Genomic DNA, 17,762 nt, shown 5'->3' on the forward strand with positions numbered 1-17,762 from the left:
CGAAACAGAAAAAGTACCACCTACTGTAATATACTTACGAATTGAATTTAAAGGTGGTATATCAGTAAAACAGGACTGGAGTGGTTCAGGGAAAGATAGCCATAACAACAAGCTGAACTACAACAGCGAGGAGAATCCGAGGCTAGGACATAACCACAGGTATGTTAAAAGTCTCAGGAAAGGGAGTACGGTATGGTATAGTCTAGTCCGGTGTAGGGGTTAAGGTTGTCTCGAGCTTGCCAGAATTTATATAAAAGAAGAGCGAGCCTTTTTTTCGATTTAAGACCTTGAGACATTTCAGCTTTCTCCAGCTCAAGGGAAGCTAATTTTTAGCGGCTTTCTATTACTGAGAAAGTAGGGAAAGAGTTAAAATACTGTGATAATAACCTGTGTAACATGGGTTCGTTGGCTGATAGAAAAAACCCTGATGCGTTGCAGAGAGCAGTTGGAGGAAAAAGTTATGGTCGATCAGCACTACAGGTCATCTGAAAGAGGTAAGGCCGGCATGTTTTGATTGCAACAAGTTTTTTTTTCAGCATGACCTCGTGGCTCCCTTGGGATCACATCATAAACAAGTGGGACATCGAGCGCTTCATAGGTAATATGTAATCATTTGTAAGAATTATTCTTTCTTTTAGACTATCTGAAATTTTCTGTTAACAGAACTTTTTAAGTGCTTTCCTGATTAATTGGTTTAATGACAACGTTTCACTACTCACCATGTGACGTGTTTAATATTTCAACACCTTTTTTTCTCTAAACAGTTTCCTGTTTTAAGTGGAGAAAAACTAGTGTTTTCAAACAAGACCTAATCAGAAGCCCGTCAGAAAGGTCACAGATGACAATTAACTGTAAGTATTAAGTTATGGGACAATTCAAGGACAACTAAAACGATATCCATTGTTACATATTTCGTATGCTCAAAAACATGAATTGTCTTGAATAAATGAAACTAAACCTAGCGTGGTAACATAATTTTTATTTAGTTGATCGTTTCTCAAAACATCAGTATATCATCCGTCTTTATTAGTAGTCTTTTGCATAAAAGTCAACTGTAGATTAATGTATTGCCATCAACTCCATGGCAGTTTAGGCAATCCAGAATAATCCTTTTAACTTGCTTCCAGCGCTGTACAAAGCTATCCTGTGTGGTCTAGTCCAATGCAGTGCAGTACAGTCTTTATCAGTTTCATTTGGAAACGTGGAATGCAGTTCGGTGCAGATCAGTCCAGCGAGGTGCAGTGAACTGACTGTCTTCTATGGTACTTTCCAGTTCAATCCAGGGTAGTGCAGTGAGTGTAGTGCAGTCTGGTGAAGTCAAGCTCAGGCAAAGACAGTCCAGTCCAGTTAGGTACAGTGCCGTCCAGTTCAGTCTTCTGAAATGATGTCCGGCTCAGTCCACTCCAGTCCGCTCCGCTGATGTGTACTCCAGTCCAGTTAAATCCGGTCCAGTCCATTAAGTGGAGTCTGTTCCCGTCCCGTCCCGCCCAGTCCAGTCCCGTCCCGTTCAAATCTATTCGTTTCCGTCAAATTCTATTCATTCCCTTCCACCTCAGTACATTTCAATCTAGGATAGCCCAGGTCCATACAAGTCAACAGTAGTCGAGTCTAGTACAGTGAAGTGCAGTTCAGAGCAGTGCAATCCGTAACACCTCGGCTCATTTCTGTTTCATCCAGTCGAGAACAACTAACTGCCGTTGAGTCTAGCACAACGCAGTCCTGCTCAGTCAAGTTAGGAACAACCAAATGCATTGTAGCCCGTCTAGTCAAGTGAAGTGCTATTCGGAAAAGCTCACATTTAAGCCCATACAAGTGTATTTCAGTCCAGTATTGTCTTCAGTTGTCACACCAACACAATTAAGAGCGTCTCCTTACGACATCGTGGTAAACAGGTCTTTCTAATGATACCTTAATAAAAGTATACCAGATAACTTAAAAATAAACAAGAATAACTGACAGTCAATAAAAGATAAAATAAAGAAATAAAATATATATCTCAATAACTCATAACATTGATGAATTCTTGAATAACTAAAGAAATTATGAATTAATAGGGAGATTAATAAATATGTAAATAAATTGATATATAAATAAGTTAAGAAATACTTATGTTATTAACTGAATACAATTTTATCTTATGGTCAATGTATTAAAAATGTTTTTCAGAATATTAAAATATAGCACCACGTTGTCTTAACGGTTTGCAAGTATTTTTTCTTACAAGACTTAGTTTTACCAAGACACCAGCTGACCTTTGGAAAGACACAAGCACTCGCAAGGTCGTTAGTGATTTATGGCTGAGTTTGAAACACTGAGATATCAGTAGAGCAGGACTGGAATGGATAATCATAACAACAAGCTAAGTAACAGCTGCAAGAAGAATCCAAGGCAAGGACATAAGCACGGGTACATTACATTTCTTAGTAGTGGATTAAAGGCTAGTCGAAGCGGATTGTCTTCCTCTTTGAAAAGTACTACATAGTATACTATAGTAAGGTACTGAATGTAACGCTGGGAGATTAGTAAAACAGGACTCGGGTGCTTCGTGAAAAGATAGACATAAAAACAAGCTGAGCTATAGCAGCGAGGAGAATCAAAGGCTAGGACCTAACCACAGGTATGTTAAATGTCTCACTAAAGGAAGTATGGTATAGTCTAGTGTAGGAGTCAAGGTTGTCTCGAGTTTGCCTGAATTAATATAAAAGAAAAGCAGGCCTTTTTTTCGATTTAAGATCTTTAGACATTCTAACTTTCTGCAGCTCAAGATAAGCTTGTTTTCAGCGGCTTTCCATCACTAAGAAGGTAAGTAAAGAACTAAAGCAATGTGATACTAACTTGTGTAAGATGAGTGCGTTGGCTGATAGGAAACTCTGAGGCGTTGCATAGAGCAGTTGGTAAAAAAATTATGGTTGATCAGCACTACAGGTCATCTGAAAGAGGTAAGACTGGCAGGTTTTGATTACAACAAGTTTTATTAGATTTTTTCTTTTAATTAGGACCTCGTGGCTCAGTTCGGATCAGAGTAGGACTGGAGTCCTTCATAAGAAAATAGCCATGACCACAAGCTGAGATACAACAGCGAGGAGAATCCAAACCAAGGACATAACCACAGGCACCTTAAATTTCTGAGTAATGGATTAAAGGCTAGTCGAAGCAGATTGTTTTCCTGTTGGAAAAGTACTACGTAATATAGTATAGTAAAGAATTGAACTTAAAGCTGTTATATCAGTAGAACAGGACTGGAGTATATCAGGAAGAGCTTGCAATAACAACAAGCTGAGCTACAACAGTGAGGACAATCCAAGGCTAGGATATAACCACAGGTACGTTAAATTTTTAAGTAATGGAATAGAGGCCAGTCGAAGCAGATTGTCTTCCTCTTACAAAAGCACTACATAGTTTAATATAGTATTGAATTTCAAGCTGGGGTATCAGTTGAACAGGACTGGAGTGCTTCATGAAAAGATAGCCACAACAACAAGCTGAGCTACAAAAGCGAGGAGAATCCAAAGTTAGGACATAACCACAGGTACGTTAAATGTCTAGTGATTCACGACTGAAGTATAGTATAGTTTAGTCTAGTGTCTAACCCTAGTTAAGTTAAGGTTATCTCGAAGAAGAGCGCGTCTTTTTTTCGATTTAAAAGCTTGAGACATTTTAACTTTCTGCAGCTCAAGATGAGCTCATTTTCAGCGGCTTAGCATCACTGAGAAGGTAAGTGAAGAATTATAACAATGTGATACTAACCGGTGTAAGATGGGTTCGTTCACTGATAGGAAAACCCTTATGCGTTGCATAGAGCAGTTGGACGAGAAAGTCGTGGTCGATCAGCACTACAGGTCATCTGAAAGAGGTAAGGCCGACATGTTTTGATTGCAACAAATTTTTTTTAAATTTTTTCTTTTCTTCATGACCTCGTGGCTCAGTTCGGATCAGAGAAGGACTGCATTGCTTCATAAAAAGATAGCCATTACAACATGGTGAGCCAAAACAACGAAAAGAAACTAAAAGCTAGGACATAATAACAGATGCATTTAATTTCTGAGTAATAGATCAAAGGCTACGCGAAGCGGACTGTCTTTCTCCCAGAAAAGTACTTCATAGTACAGTATAGTATAGTATTGAATTTAAAGCTGGATTATCGATAGAACAGAACTGGAGTGCTTCACGAAAAGATTGCCTAAACTGAATTGGTTCAATAACTTCCCAATCTGCCAATAAAAAAAGCCCTGGAATAAAAGTTATCTAGGTGTTAACTGCATGTTAGCCCATTTTTGGGAGGGTTTGGTCATTGTCTTAAATTTAGCCACAGTCATCCACTTTCAACTGCAAACTATTCACGCGACTTTAAGGTTTGAGATTGTAAAACTTCGCTGTGTCGATTTTCGGGGACTGAACGAAAATTTTCACCTTTTTTCCCTTGAACTTCGTATATCTGCGGCTCAACATAAGCCCATTTTCTCACCGAGATGGTAATTAAAGAACTCTAATTTTGGGATAAAAATCTGCTTTAAACATGGGTTTGTTCGCTGATATGAAAACCTTGACTCGCCGAATCGAGCAGTTGGAGGAAAATAAATATGAGAGACCATCTACATACTCTCTAGTAGAGAGCTTTTTCTAAATATAGCTTAATAAAAATATACCTAAAGTATAACTTAAATAATAAAAAATAATTGATCAATAAAAAATAAAATAAAGAAAGAAAATAAATCTTAATAACTAATAAAAGTGACTATTTCTTAATTAAACACTTAAGAAGATAAAGAAATGATGAATAGATAGGAAGATGAATAAATATGTAAATAAATTGATAAGTGAATGAAAGAATAAATAAATATAATATTATATTTATGTATTTATGATTTTTGCTGAATATTAAAATAAAATGTGACGTTGTCTTAAATGTTTAAGAGATATTTTTTCTCTAAGACCTAGTTTTCCCAGGACATCAGCTGACTTTTAAAAAGACACCAGCAACCACAGGGTCGCTAGAGATTTGTGGCTGAATTTGTGAAACTATAATGTAAGTAGAGCAGTACTGGAGTGCTTCATGAGAAGATAATCATAACAACAAGCTAAGCCATAGCTTCGAGAAGAATCCAAAGCTCGGACAATCACAGGTACGAAAACTTTTCTGAGTAATGGAAGTAAAAGCTAGTCAAAGCAGATTGTCTTCCTCGGACAAAAACGTCTATGAATTGGTGATAAAGCATAGCTACTACATCAGTCTTAAATCCGAAGGAGAATAAATGTTTTTATCGCTTCCAAACTCGAGAATATGACATCTTGCAATGGTTTTTATTGAAAATAAGTGAAATTATCACACATGTGCCTAAGTACTATGTACTAGGGATATAGCAGAGTTTAGTATGGCATAGTTTGGTAATGTGCATTATTGTATACCATAGTATAGGAGATAATATAGTCTCAATTTTAATAGAAAGAATTTGAAAGGGATTTGGGAAGTTAAAAAGTTTTTAAATTATTGCAGCTCAAGATAAGTCCATTTTCGGGAGCTGTGCATCACTGAGTAGGTATGTAAAGAAATATTATGAAACTAAACTGAGTAAGATGGGTTGCTTTGCTGATGGGAAGACCCTGATGCGTTGAATCGAGACGTCGGAGAAAAACTTAAAGTGTGATATCCATAAGCTCTACGGATCAATCTAATAAGAGGTAAGGCCGGCATGTTTTGATTGCAACAAGTTTTGTTAGGTTTTTTTTTTAAAGAATATCTGAAATTTTCTGTTTACAGAATTGTGAGATGGCTTCCCGACTCGTTTCTTTGATATCAGTGTTTAATAATTTACAAGGTGACATGTATACTATTTCAATCCTTTTTTTGTATTCTGAAACATTTTTGTTTTCAGGGGAGAAAAACTATCAATAGGTAGTGCTTTTTAACGGCCTCAGTTAATCCAATCAGCAGCTCATGGAACTGGTGATGATGTGTAAGTATTAAGTCAGGGGACAATTCAAGGCAACTTACACGGTTTCCATTGTTGCATTTCATATGCTGGAAACGCAAATTGTCTTAAATATATGCGACCAGCACTAGCTTCAAAAAAAGCTATGATTTAGTCGGAAGTACAACTAGGGAAGTGCAGTGCCGTCCATTAGAGTAAACTGCCTTTCAGAAAAGGCCACATTCAAGTCTAATTTAGTTAAATGCAGTCCAGTCCAGTCCAGTCCAGTCACATCACCCCAATGAAATATCTACAAATACTGTGGGGGAGAGGTTTTTCTAAATGATAGCTTTATAAAGGTATACCTAATAACTGAAAAATACACCAAAGAATTGATGAATACAAACATGAAATAAGGAGATGAAATAATTCTTGATAACTAATAACAGTGATCATTTCTCAACTAAATTCCTAAGAAGATTGAGAAATGATAAATAAGAAGGAAGATGAATAAATATGTAAATAAATTGATAGATAAGTAAAAAATTATTAACTATGATATTATTGTATTATTTACGTATTTATGGTTTTTAGTGCAGAGTATTAAAAGCAATCGCAACGTTTAAAAAGGTTTCCAGGTATTTTTTTTCTCCTAAGACCCAGTTTTATCGAGCCATCAGCTAATCTTTGGAAGGGCACAAGCAACCACAGGGTCGCCAGTGATTCGTGGCTGAATTTTTAACACTGGGATATCAGTAGAGTAGTATTGGAGTGCTTGACGAGAAGATGATCATTACAACAAGCTAAGCTACAGCTGCGAGAAAAAGCCATAGGTAGGACATAACCACAAGTACAATAAAATTTCTGAGTAATGGAGGTAAAAGCTAATCAAAGCAGATTTTCTTCTTCTGAAAAAAAAGCACTCCAGAAGGGGTGATTGAGCATAGCCCTTACATTAGACTTAAATTGAAAACATTTTAAAATTAGTGCAGCTCAAGATAAGTCCATTTTCAGGATCAGTGCATCACTGAGTATGTATGCAAAGAAATATTATAATGTTATGATTCTAACCTGAGTTAAATGGGTTGGTTCGCTGATAGGAAAACCCTCGTGCGTTGCACCGAGCAGTTGGAGAAAGACTAAATATCCATTAGCTCTACAGATCATCTAAAAAGAGGTAAGGCCGGTATGTTTTGATTGCGATAAGTTTTGTAAGATTTCTTTCTTTCTTTTTTTTTTTTTTTTTTTTTTAGCAGAACCTCGTAACCCACTCCAGATCTCAACATAACGAAGTAGGGCATCAGACACCTCAAAGGTAACATAGGAACATTTGTAAGAATTGTTCTTGGTTCTGTACTATCGGAAAATTTCTGTTTACAGAATTTGTGAGGCGGCGTCGTGACTCATTATTTTGATGTCAATGTTTAACAATTTACAAGGTAACATGTTTAATATTTCAATCCTTTTTTTAATTTAAAAAAAAAATTTAGTTGATCTTTTCTTAGCCCTTAGTATATTATCAGTCTTTATTAGCAGTCTTTTGCGTTCAAATCAAATGTAGTACCATTAACTCCATTGCAATCTAGGCAATCCAGAATAGTCTTACCAAGTTAAGTCCAATGCAATGCAAACTATCCTGTATGGTGATTTCCAGCTCAATCCAAGACAGTGCGGTGTGATGCAGTTTGGTGAAGTCAAGCAGTCTATAGCAATCCAGTGCAGTGCTGTCTGGTCCAGTCCAGTCTAGTCTCGTTTACTCCAGTAGTTTTACCGAGACATCAGCTGATCTTTCAAAGGAGACAACCAACCAAAGGGTACCCAGTAATTCGTGGCTGAATATCAACACTGGGATATCAGTAGAGCAGTATTGGAGTGATTCATGAGAAGATGATCACAACTACAAGCTAAGCTCCAGCTACAAGAAGAATCTGAAGTTCGGATACAAGCACAGGTACAATGAAATTTCTGAGTGATGAAAGCAAAAGCTAGTCAAAGCAGATCGTCGTCCTCTAAAAAAAAAAGCACCCCTGAAGGGGTGATAGAGTATAGCCCTTACATCAGTCTTAAGTTGAAAAGAGTACAAGTTTTGTTATTGCTTCCAAAGTCGGGAATGTCATCGTATAACAGTTTTTATGGCAAAAAAAGTGAAATTATTACACGTGACTCTAAGTACTATAAAGTAGGGTATAGTACAGTATAATGTAGTATAGCATAGTTTGGTACTGTGCACTATAGTATAGTATAGAATAGGAGTCAATACTCTCTCAACTCTAATAGAAAGAATAGAAAACGGGTTTAGGAGGTTTAAACATCTTAAATTAGTGCAGCTCAAGATAAGCCCATTTTTGGGAACTGTGCATCACTGAGTAGGTATGTAAAGAAATGTTATAATGTTATGATACTAACCCAAGTAAGATGGTTTGGTTCGCTGATAGGAAAACCCTGATACGTTAAACCGAGCAGAAAAAAACTTGATATCTATAAGGTCTACATATTATGTAAATAGGGGTAAGGCTGATATGTTTTCATTGCAACAAGTTTTGTTAGATTTCTATTTTTTTTTCCAGGAAGACCTCGTAACTCACCCCAGATCATATTGTAACGAAGTATGGCATCAGACACCTCAAAGGTAACATAGAAAAATTTGTGAGAATTATTCTTGGTTCTGGACTACCTTAAATTTTCTGTTTATAGAATTTGTGAGGCGGCTTCTCGACTCATTGCTTTGATGCTAATGTTTAATAATTTACAAGGTGACATGTTTAATATTTAACCCCTTTTTGTATTCTGAAACTTTTCTCTCTCCAGAGGAGAAAGATAATCAATGGATAGTACTTTTAAACATGGCCTAGTTATCCAATCAACAGCCCATGGGACTGGTCACAGATAGCGATTAAGTGTAAGTATTAAGTCAAGGGACAATTCACGAACAACTTGCACGATTTCCATTGTTACATTTCATATGCTCGAAACACAAATTGTCTTAAATATCTGTGACTAGCATTACCTTCAAAAGAAAACGTTTAAGTAGATTTTTTCTAAATCCTTAGAATATTATCAGTCTGTATTAGCAGTCTTTTGCATTCAATTCAAGTGTAGTACCATTGACTCCATTGCAATCTAAGCAATCCAGAAAAGTCTTTCCAAGTCCAGTCCAGTGCTATGCAAACTATGCTGTAAGGAGATTTCCGGTTCATCCGAGACAGTGCAGTGTAATGCAATCTGGTGAAGTCAAGCATAGTCTATACCAGTTCAGTGCTCTCTGGTCCAGTACAGTCTTGTCCCGCTCACTCCAGTCCAGTCCCATCCACGCATGTACATTGCGATGTATTTCCATCCGGAACACCCCAAGTCTATAAAAGACAACTGCAACAATCCAGTTCCGTGAAGTGCTGTCCTGTCCAGTCCAGTCCAGGCCTACCCACTGAAGTACAGTGCAGTGTATTTCAATCTGGAGCGCAATGTCGAGCGCAATGCACTCCGGCTGAGTCAAGTGAAGTACAACCTAAAGCAGTGCGGTGCTGTCCATTAGAGTAAAGTGCCATTCAGAAAACGCCACATTCAGTTCCCAGTCAGCGCAGTCTGGTCCAGTTACAGCAGTCTAATGAGTGTCTACAAATGTTGTCGTGGAGAGCTTTTTCTAAATGATAGCTTCATAAGACTATACCCATTACCTTAAAATACACCAAAAAAATTGATAAATAAAAAATTGAAATAAAGTGATGAAATAATCTTAATTACTAATAACAGTGATCATTTCTCAACTAAATTCCTAAGAAGATAAAGAAATGAAGAATAAGTAGGAAGATGAAAAAATATGTAAATAAGTTGATAAACCAATAAAAAATGATAAATATAAAATGTTTATATGCATTTATGATTTTTTAATGCAGAATACTAAAACGAAATGGGACGTTTTAAAAGTTTTCCAGGTATTTTTTCTCCCAAGCCCAAGTTTCACCGAGAAATCAGCAGATCTTTGGAAGGACACAAGCAATCAAAGGGTCTCCAGTGATTTGTGGCTGAATTTGTAACGCTGGGATATCAGTAGAGCAATAGTGGAGTGCTTCATTAGAAGATTATCTTAAGAACAATCTCAGCGACAGCTGCGAGAAGAATCCAAAGCTTGGACATAGCCACAGGTACGATAAATGGAAAAGCTAGTCAAAGCAGATTTTCTTCCTCTGAAAAAAGCACTCATGAACGGGTGACAGAGCATAGCCCTTCACAAGTGTTCACTTGAAAAGAGAACAAGTGCTCTTATCACCTTCAAATTCGCGATTGTGACATCTTATAATAGTTTTCATTGCAAAAAAGTGATATTATTACACGTGCATCAGAGTACTATACAGTAGGGTGTAATTTAGTATAGTATAGCATAGATTGGTACTGTACACTATAGTATAGTAGTTAATGTTTTCTCAAGTTAGACAGAAAGAATAAAAAAGGGATTTGGGAGCTTAAAACATTTTAAAATTCTTGCAGCCCAAGATAAGGCGGTTTTTCGGGAGGTGTGCATCAGTGAGTAGGTACGTAAAGAAATATTGTAGTATTATGATACTAACCTGAGTAAAATCGATTGGTTCGCTAATAGGAAAACCCTGTGCGGAGCAGCTGGAGAAAAATTTAATATCCGTAAGCTCTACAGATCATCTAGAAAGAGGTAGGGCCGGCGTGTTTTGATTGCAACCAGTTTTGTTAGATTTCTTTTCTTTTTTTTTTTTCAAAAGGACCTCGTAACTCACTCCCGATCACTTCGTGAAGAGGTAGGGCATCATACACCTCAAAGGTAACGTAGAAGCATTTGTAAGAATTATTCTCGGTTCTGGACTATCTGAAATTTTCTGTTTTACAGAATTTGTGAGTTGGCCTCCAGACTCCTTGCTTTGGTGTCAATTTTTAACAATTTCCAAGGTGACATGTTTAATATTTATATCCTTTCTTGTATTCTGAAAGTTTTCTGTTATCAGAGGAGAAAAACCATCAGTTGGAAATGCTTTTAAACAAGGCCCAGTTATCCAATAAGCAACCCATGGGACTGGTAACACATGACGATTAAGTGTAAGTATTAAGTCAGGGGACAATTCAAGGACAACTTACATGATTTCCATTGTTGCATTTCATATGCTCGAGACACAAATTGTCTTAAATATATGCGACTAGCACTAGCTTAAAAAAAACTATGATCTAGTCGGTCTTTTCTAAATCCTTAGTATATTATTAGTCTTTGTTAGCAGTCTTTCGCATTCAAGTCAAGTGTGTAGCACCATTAACTCCATTGCATTCTAGGCAACCCAGAACAGCCCTTCCAAGTCAAGTTTAATGCTATGCAAGCTATCCTGTATGGTGATTTCTGGTTCAATCCAAGACAGTGCAGTGTAATGCAGTCTGGTGAAGTCAAGCACAGTCTACAGCAATCCAGTGCAGTGAAGTGTATCACTGTCTAGTCCAGTGCAGTCCTGTCCCGCTCACTCCAGTCCAGTCCCAGCTACTCAAGTCAAGTCTCATCCATGCAAGTACATTGCAGCGTATCTCCATCCGGAACTACCCAAGTCAATATAAGCCAGCTGCAACAATGCAGTGTAGTGCTGTCCAGTCCAGTCCAGTCCCGCTAACTGAGGTACATTGCAGTGTATTTCGATCTGGTGCACAATGTCGACCGCAAAACATTCCAGCTGAGACTAGAGAAGTACAACCAAGGGCAGTGCGGCGCCATCCATTAGAGTAAAGCTCTATTCAGAAAAAGGCCCCTGTCAAGTCAGATTCAGTGAAGTTCAGTGCAGTCCAGTCCACTCACATCGGCCCAACGAAGTGTCTACAAATGCTGTCGTTGAGAGCCTTTTCTAAATGATCTAACACTGATCTAGTAACTTAAAATACACCAAAATTTTGATAAATAAAAAGTTGAAATAAAGTAATAAAATAAATCTTGATAACTAATGACAGTTGTCATTTCTCAACTAAATCTCCAAGAGGATAAAGAAATGATGAATGAGTAGGAAGATGAGTAAATAAATTGATAAATAAATAAAAGTTTAATAAATGTAATATTGTTGTATGATTTATGTATTTATGATTTTTTATGCATATTATTAAAAGATGCAATGTTTTAAAAGTTTTCCAGGGATTTTTTTTCTCCCAAGACCTAGTTTTACTTCGACATCAGCTGATCTTTGGAAGGACACAAGCAACCACAGGGTCGCCAGTGATTCGTGACTGAATTTCAAACACTGGGATATCAGTAGAGCAGTACTGGAGTGCTTCATGAGAAGATGATCACAACAACAAGCTAACCTACAGCTGCAAGAAGAATCCAAAGCAAGGACATAACCACAGGTACGATAAAATTTCTGAGTAATGGAAGTAGAAGCTAGTCAAGGCAAATTGTCTTCCTATTAAAAAAGACAGTCATGAACGGGTGACAGAGCATAGCCCTTGCATTAATCTTAAACTGAAAAAAAGATAAGCAAAAGATAGAAAAAAAGATAACCATATTAAAAAACAACATTAATGCTTTTGATTGGATTTCAAAATAATATCTGGTATTTTATAGGTTCGCTATGAAGCATGGATGCCTCTGCTTCTAAGCAACTAAAAATTCACCAAGCATTTAAATGTCTGTTATTATCACTTGATTACTTAGAAAAATAAATTCCTAATATGTTGTTAACCAACATATTATATATGCTATCAGTGAGCTTCCTAGGTAACTTAGACATTCACTGGGAGAGTACCTTCGAGATAGAAGATGGAAAAAAGAAAGAGGTGTCTGTTGTGCGAACTGAATTTAAGCTAACTGATGAGGCTATTGATGAATTTAAAGCAATCCATAATGAATGGGAGTTCGAAGTGTGTGAGAAAAATCCCCACGTTGCACTGCTTAGAGATAACTTCAGAGGAAGTAATGTTAGTGAAAATTCCTTGAACACATTATTTAGTTTTTAGTTCAACTTAATGTTGCACCTTACAGGGAGTTGCAAAATACAACGTGTGAACAATGGCAACATCTCAAATTAATTTTCCATGCAGCTTATTACAACCGAACATTTATTTTTGCATTCAATACAGTCGCTCCACATTGCAGAAAATATGAAGCGAAGAGCCTACTCATGATCTAAATGAACATTCATCTACCAAACAGTTATATTTTAAAATTACACTTTTATGAAAAACATTATGTCAGAAGATGCACACTCACAGCAAATTCCCAGCAGAGCTACTATGTTCTTAAACTTAATACACCTAAAAATGCTGTATATCATTGAGTTTAAGTTTGTGTTTATTTTATGAATGTTGTAGGTATTTATTCGAGTGGAAAATCCCATGTGCTTCGCTTGGGAGCCGCTGTTGGAAAAAAATTCCAACCCTTGGATGACAAGGTAAATTCAACAATTTTTTTTTTCAATGTATTTACCCAGTAAAAAATTCAAAACAATTTTTTCTTGAAGAAATGTACTCATCTCTATTGAGAGGAACATCTTGTCCTAATAACGACCTGAGATTTGAAACCTGTGAAGGGTAATTAGTGGATTCTTAACCAAGATATTCCCTTAGCACCAATAATAAAACAATCTTCCCATCTGTGCTTACAAAGTCGGTGCTACGAGAGACATGCTCAACTCACGGAGATTTTTAAAAAATTATGAGAAAGTATATACTACAAGAGTCTTACCATAACATAATTAAAAGCAATGGCAATTATCCTGCAAGTCACTGTAAATTTATATGCTTAGAAACTGTGACAATACATATATGAATAAGTTTAAACTGGTTTAAGAAATATACATGAAAATTTTTATATCATAAATGTCCTTACATTTTTAAGGGTTTCTTTTGGTCTTTTGTATATGACAGAACACCTTGGAAAGCAACCTGGTAACGGTAACCTGTATCAATGATGTAACTGAAAAACAATTATCAAACACAGGTTTAACACAGGTATAACCAAAATTCATCCGATAATTACATCAAGTGTGTTTCCAATCATGTACACAACATTTATTCTTCAGGTTGTATTAATTCTTTTAAATTCAAATTAAAGGAGATCCCTGACAATGTCGATGAAGTAAATGGGGAATCAGCATGTACTCTCCAACTAAAAATTTCCTCAAGAGCAATTGGGACAACACATTCGCTTGTAAACACTTTTTTTTATCACAGTTGTGTAAGTATTACATGTAGAAATAAGCTTTTAAATAACATGCAAACTGTTCAATCAGCAGCTTTGCTTTACTAACATCATTTATCTTAGTAGAGATTGTTAGCAGACTTCTCAAAAAAAGTGCATAACATTCTTCAACAAGTTCAAAGCGCCACTTGTGTAGACTTTGATCGCTAGATTTTGATCCACTTTATTTGTTCCCTTTTTCAAATAGAAGGGGTTTCGCAATAATAGTAGTTTTTATAATAATTGTTATTACTATTGATAACAGCCAAAATGGCAATCTTAGGTACAGCTATTGGACCCAAACTTCAGAGTTTGCATGTTATTGAAAGGGGCAGTATACCAAGTACATTAATCCCTTTTCAATTTTCTCTCTCCAACAGGTTCACTCAATGAGAAGACATATATCATAAATACCGTAAAATGAAAATCTGATGAGCAGTTCATCTATAGTTCCAGAAGGAATGAAAGAAATATTTCATGTTATCCTGTCTTCTCCAGACCCTGTCCTAAGTTTCTCAAGATAAGTGAAAAAGTCTTCAGGTGCCACAGCATTGACAACATGACCAGCAAAGATCTGATGATAACAACAGTTGATAAAATCTCACAGCATCAATTTGATTATGTGTAAACTTTCATACCACCATTAAATAATTCAAAAGTAAAGCAGAAACTTGAAACTTTTTACATGTTACATAATTCCAAGCTATTGGCAGTTCGCTTATTCTGATCTAGACAAGTCTGTTATAGGTTTAAACATCTTGTGTGTTATCTCTAATTCATGATTCAATCTACCATTGAATGACCAAAACAAAAATCTGTCAGACAAAATAAAATGTCAAAGTGCATCAAGTAGATATACCTCCTGTGGCAATAGTTTAAATCAAACCATTTGTAGGCCACTGCTTAAACCTAGTGGTGAATAAATTCGTACCCCCTAAATATACTGCCTACCTTAAAAAAAAATTACCAAAATCTGAAAACCTCAGTTGAACTGAAAACATCATAGCATGGGACTAAAAGATTTTCCAATTAAAAATTCAGTAACAAATATTTCTAAAGCATTAAATCTATAAACTAAAACCATGTATATTCAATTCTGCAGTAAATTCTAAGGCAAATTTTCCCAAATACATATTTCTAGATTTACTTCTGTAAGGAGCAGCTGCCAGAAGATCGAAATGCCGCCGTGGTGTTTTCATCAAGACTCGAAAAAATTGGCATGTCGCTGCCCAAGTACGTTAGTGCTTATGAGATGGCTGATAGTGAAAGGTAAGTTGATGTGTTTATCACTTTTACAACTAGACAATAGATAGAAACTACAACCTAAATTAAATAATTAAAAAAAACAACGAGTTGAAAAAGAAGAGCTTTTCAAACTTGCCCTTTATTAGGCAAACTACAAATATGCGGTACCATTCTGAATGCAAGCTGGCAACCAGATATTTCTTGTTCACTTAATAGATTTGTTTAATTTAAAATTAGTAAAGTAATTCATACCTTTTTTCAATTGCATCAAACATAATCAAAGCCTGTATTAAGAAAACGAAGTTAAGAAATCATTCAAACTAGAAGTAGAAATTGACATGCCCTAATATAACCTTACACTCTTATTTAACTACAAATACGTTTAAAGGAGAGCGAAACTAAATAATTATGATAATAAAAACACGCCAGCACCAGTTATTATGAACATAGTTGCTAATTCAATCTTTAGTGCAATTCGATTCGATATTAGCAATTACAGTTTACTTTTGTATTGAAACCTTGAATGAACCCAACTTAATATCGCTCCCTTTTATCTACATACAGTGTCAAACGTGAAGAGGACTACAAAATCAGGAAAGAGGCAGAAGAATATACATCCTAAGAAGCTGCAACAGCCAGAACAATCTTAAAATTTTCCTTTTCCAAATTGCTATGATAAGCAACGTATTTAAAAATTTATCAGCGTATATCTGAGAAAAAGCCTTTTGAAAAACCCTTTTTTTATGAAATAGAAAAACCGCAACAACTTCGAAAAGTTTTCCTGAATTGAATAATTTTAAAAGCAGACCTATACCAGTACAAAATGTAACAATTATCTAAATAAAAACACCAATCCTTCAACCGCCAGCCAACGATAAGCATGTGATTCAATTGCCACAGTTAGTAATGGCAAAGTATAAGATTCCTTGCGTATATTTTTGCATGCAAATCTTCGTTGTATTCTAATAAAGTTACCGTCATAGTTTATATATAGAATTTGTTATGGTTTATATATAGAATAAGTGAGTGTAAAATATCAGTGTGAAACATCAAGCAATAAAAGTTTGATTAAATATTTTATATGACAGCAAGAAAGCCGACTACCACCTTGACTTGATTAGGAACTTAACCCAACCCCAATCCCAAACCGTAAACAAATTCAAATTCTTTTTCCAATTCTCACTACGAGATCTTTTTAAAAACAATTTTGCCAAACTTCATTCGCCATATTGAAAAGAAAGAAATCCTCATTAAGAAAAGCAGCGCATTATAGTCTAAATCAAAGGTTTTACCAAGACAGACGGTAAAGTTTATTATTTCGTAAAACTCATTTCAAATTAATAGTTCCAGTAAAAAAATCCACCCTAGCCTACAAATTTCCCAACCATACGGTAAGGGTTCTTATTTCAGAAAATCCACCCGATCTTATTTATCTCAAAAAGAACCGTTGAAGCTCAGATATTTCCCACCGAGGCAGCTAAGGTCATATTTCAGTCGAGTTAATTTCAAATTAATGGTTCTAGTAAAAAAAAATCAACCCTATCCTAGATATTTCCCAAAAAAAACGGTTAAGGTTATTATTTCGAAAAACTGACCCTAAGCATATTCTCCAAAAGGGCAGTTAAAACCCAAATATTTCCCAGAGAGCAGCTAAGATTACATTTTGAAAGAGTTAATTTCAAATTAATGATTCCAGTAAAAAAATAAACACTATCCTAGATATTTCCCAGGTAAATGGTTAGGGTTTTTATTTCGAAACCCTAACACTAAGAAGAGATATCTCCAAAGAAGCAGTTAAAGCTCAGATTTTTCCAAGCAAGGCAAGTAAAGTTAATATTTAAAAACATTTATAAAAAACTAATATTTCTAGTGAAAAATTCAAGTAAAAAAATCAATATTTATCAAAAAAATCAGAAAGGGTTGCTATTAACAACAATCTACCCTAGCGTAAAAAGTTCAGAAAAGAATAAAAGGTTATTATTTTCAGAATAAAACCCTGGTACAAAAAAAAAAAGAAACTAACCCTAACCCTAAGCACAATCGTAACTAACCCTAAGATATACCCTAACCGCAAATACCTCTAACAACTGAAAAACCCTAAACCCTACCCAACCGTAAGAAAACCTAGCCAACCCTAGGCGCGAAACGACTCCAGACCCTAAAAAACCTAAACCCTAAGCATAACCATAACTAACCCTAACATATACCCTAACCGGAAAACACCTCTAAACACAAAAAAACCATCAGCCCTAAAAAGCCGCAAGCAAACCAAGCCAACCCTAGGCGCGAAACAACTCTAAACTTAAAAAAAACCTCAACCCTACAAAAGCGTAACTAACCCTAACACATACCCTAACCAGAAAAAACCTCTAAACGCTGAAAAACCATAAACTCTACCAAACCGTAAGCAAAACTAGCAACCCCTAGACGCAAAAGAACTC

At 35.8% G+C, this 17,762-nt stretch overlaps 1 pseudogene; it reads left to right on the forward strand.

Moving 5' to 3' along the window:
• The first annotated feature begins 3,756 nt into the window (after window positions 1-3,756).
• LOC136281979 (dynein axonemal heavy chain 8-like) overlaps window positions 3,757-17,762 on the forward strand; it is a 32,948-nt pseudogene continuing 18,942 nt past the window's right edge.

Source organism: Pocillopora verrucosa, chromosome 6, assembly GCF_036669915.1.
Source record: "Pocillopora verrucosa isolate sample1 chromosome 6, ASM3666991v2, whole genome shotgun sequence".
Lineage (NCBI taxonomy): Eukaryota > Metazoa > Cnidaria > Anthozoa > Scleractinia > Pocilloporidae > Pocillopora > Pocillopora verrucosa.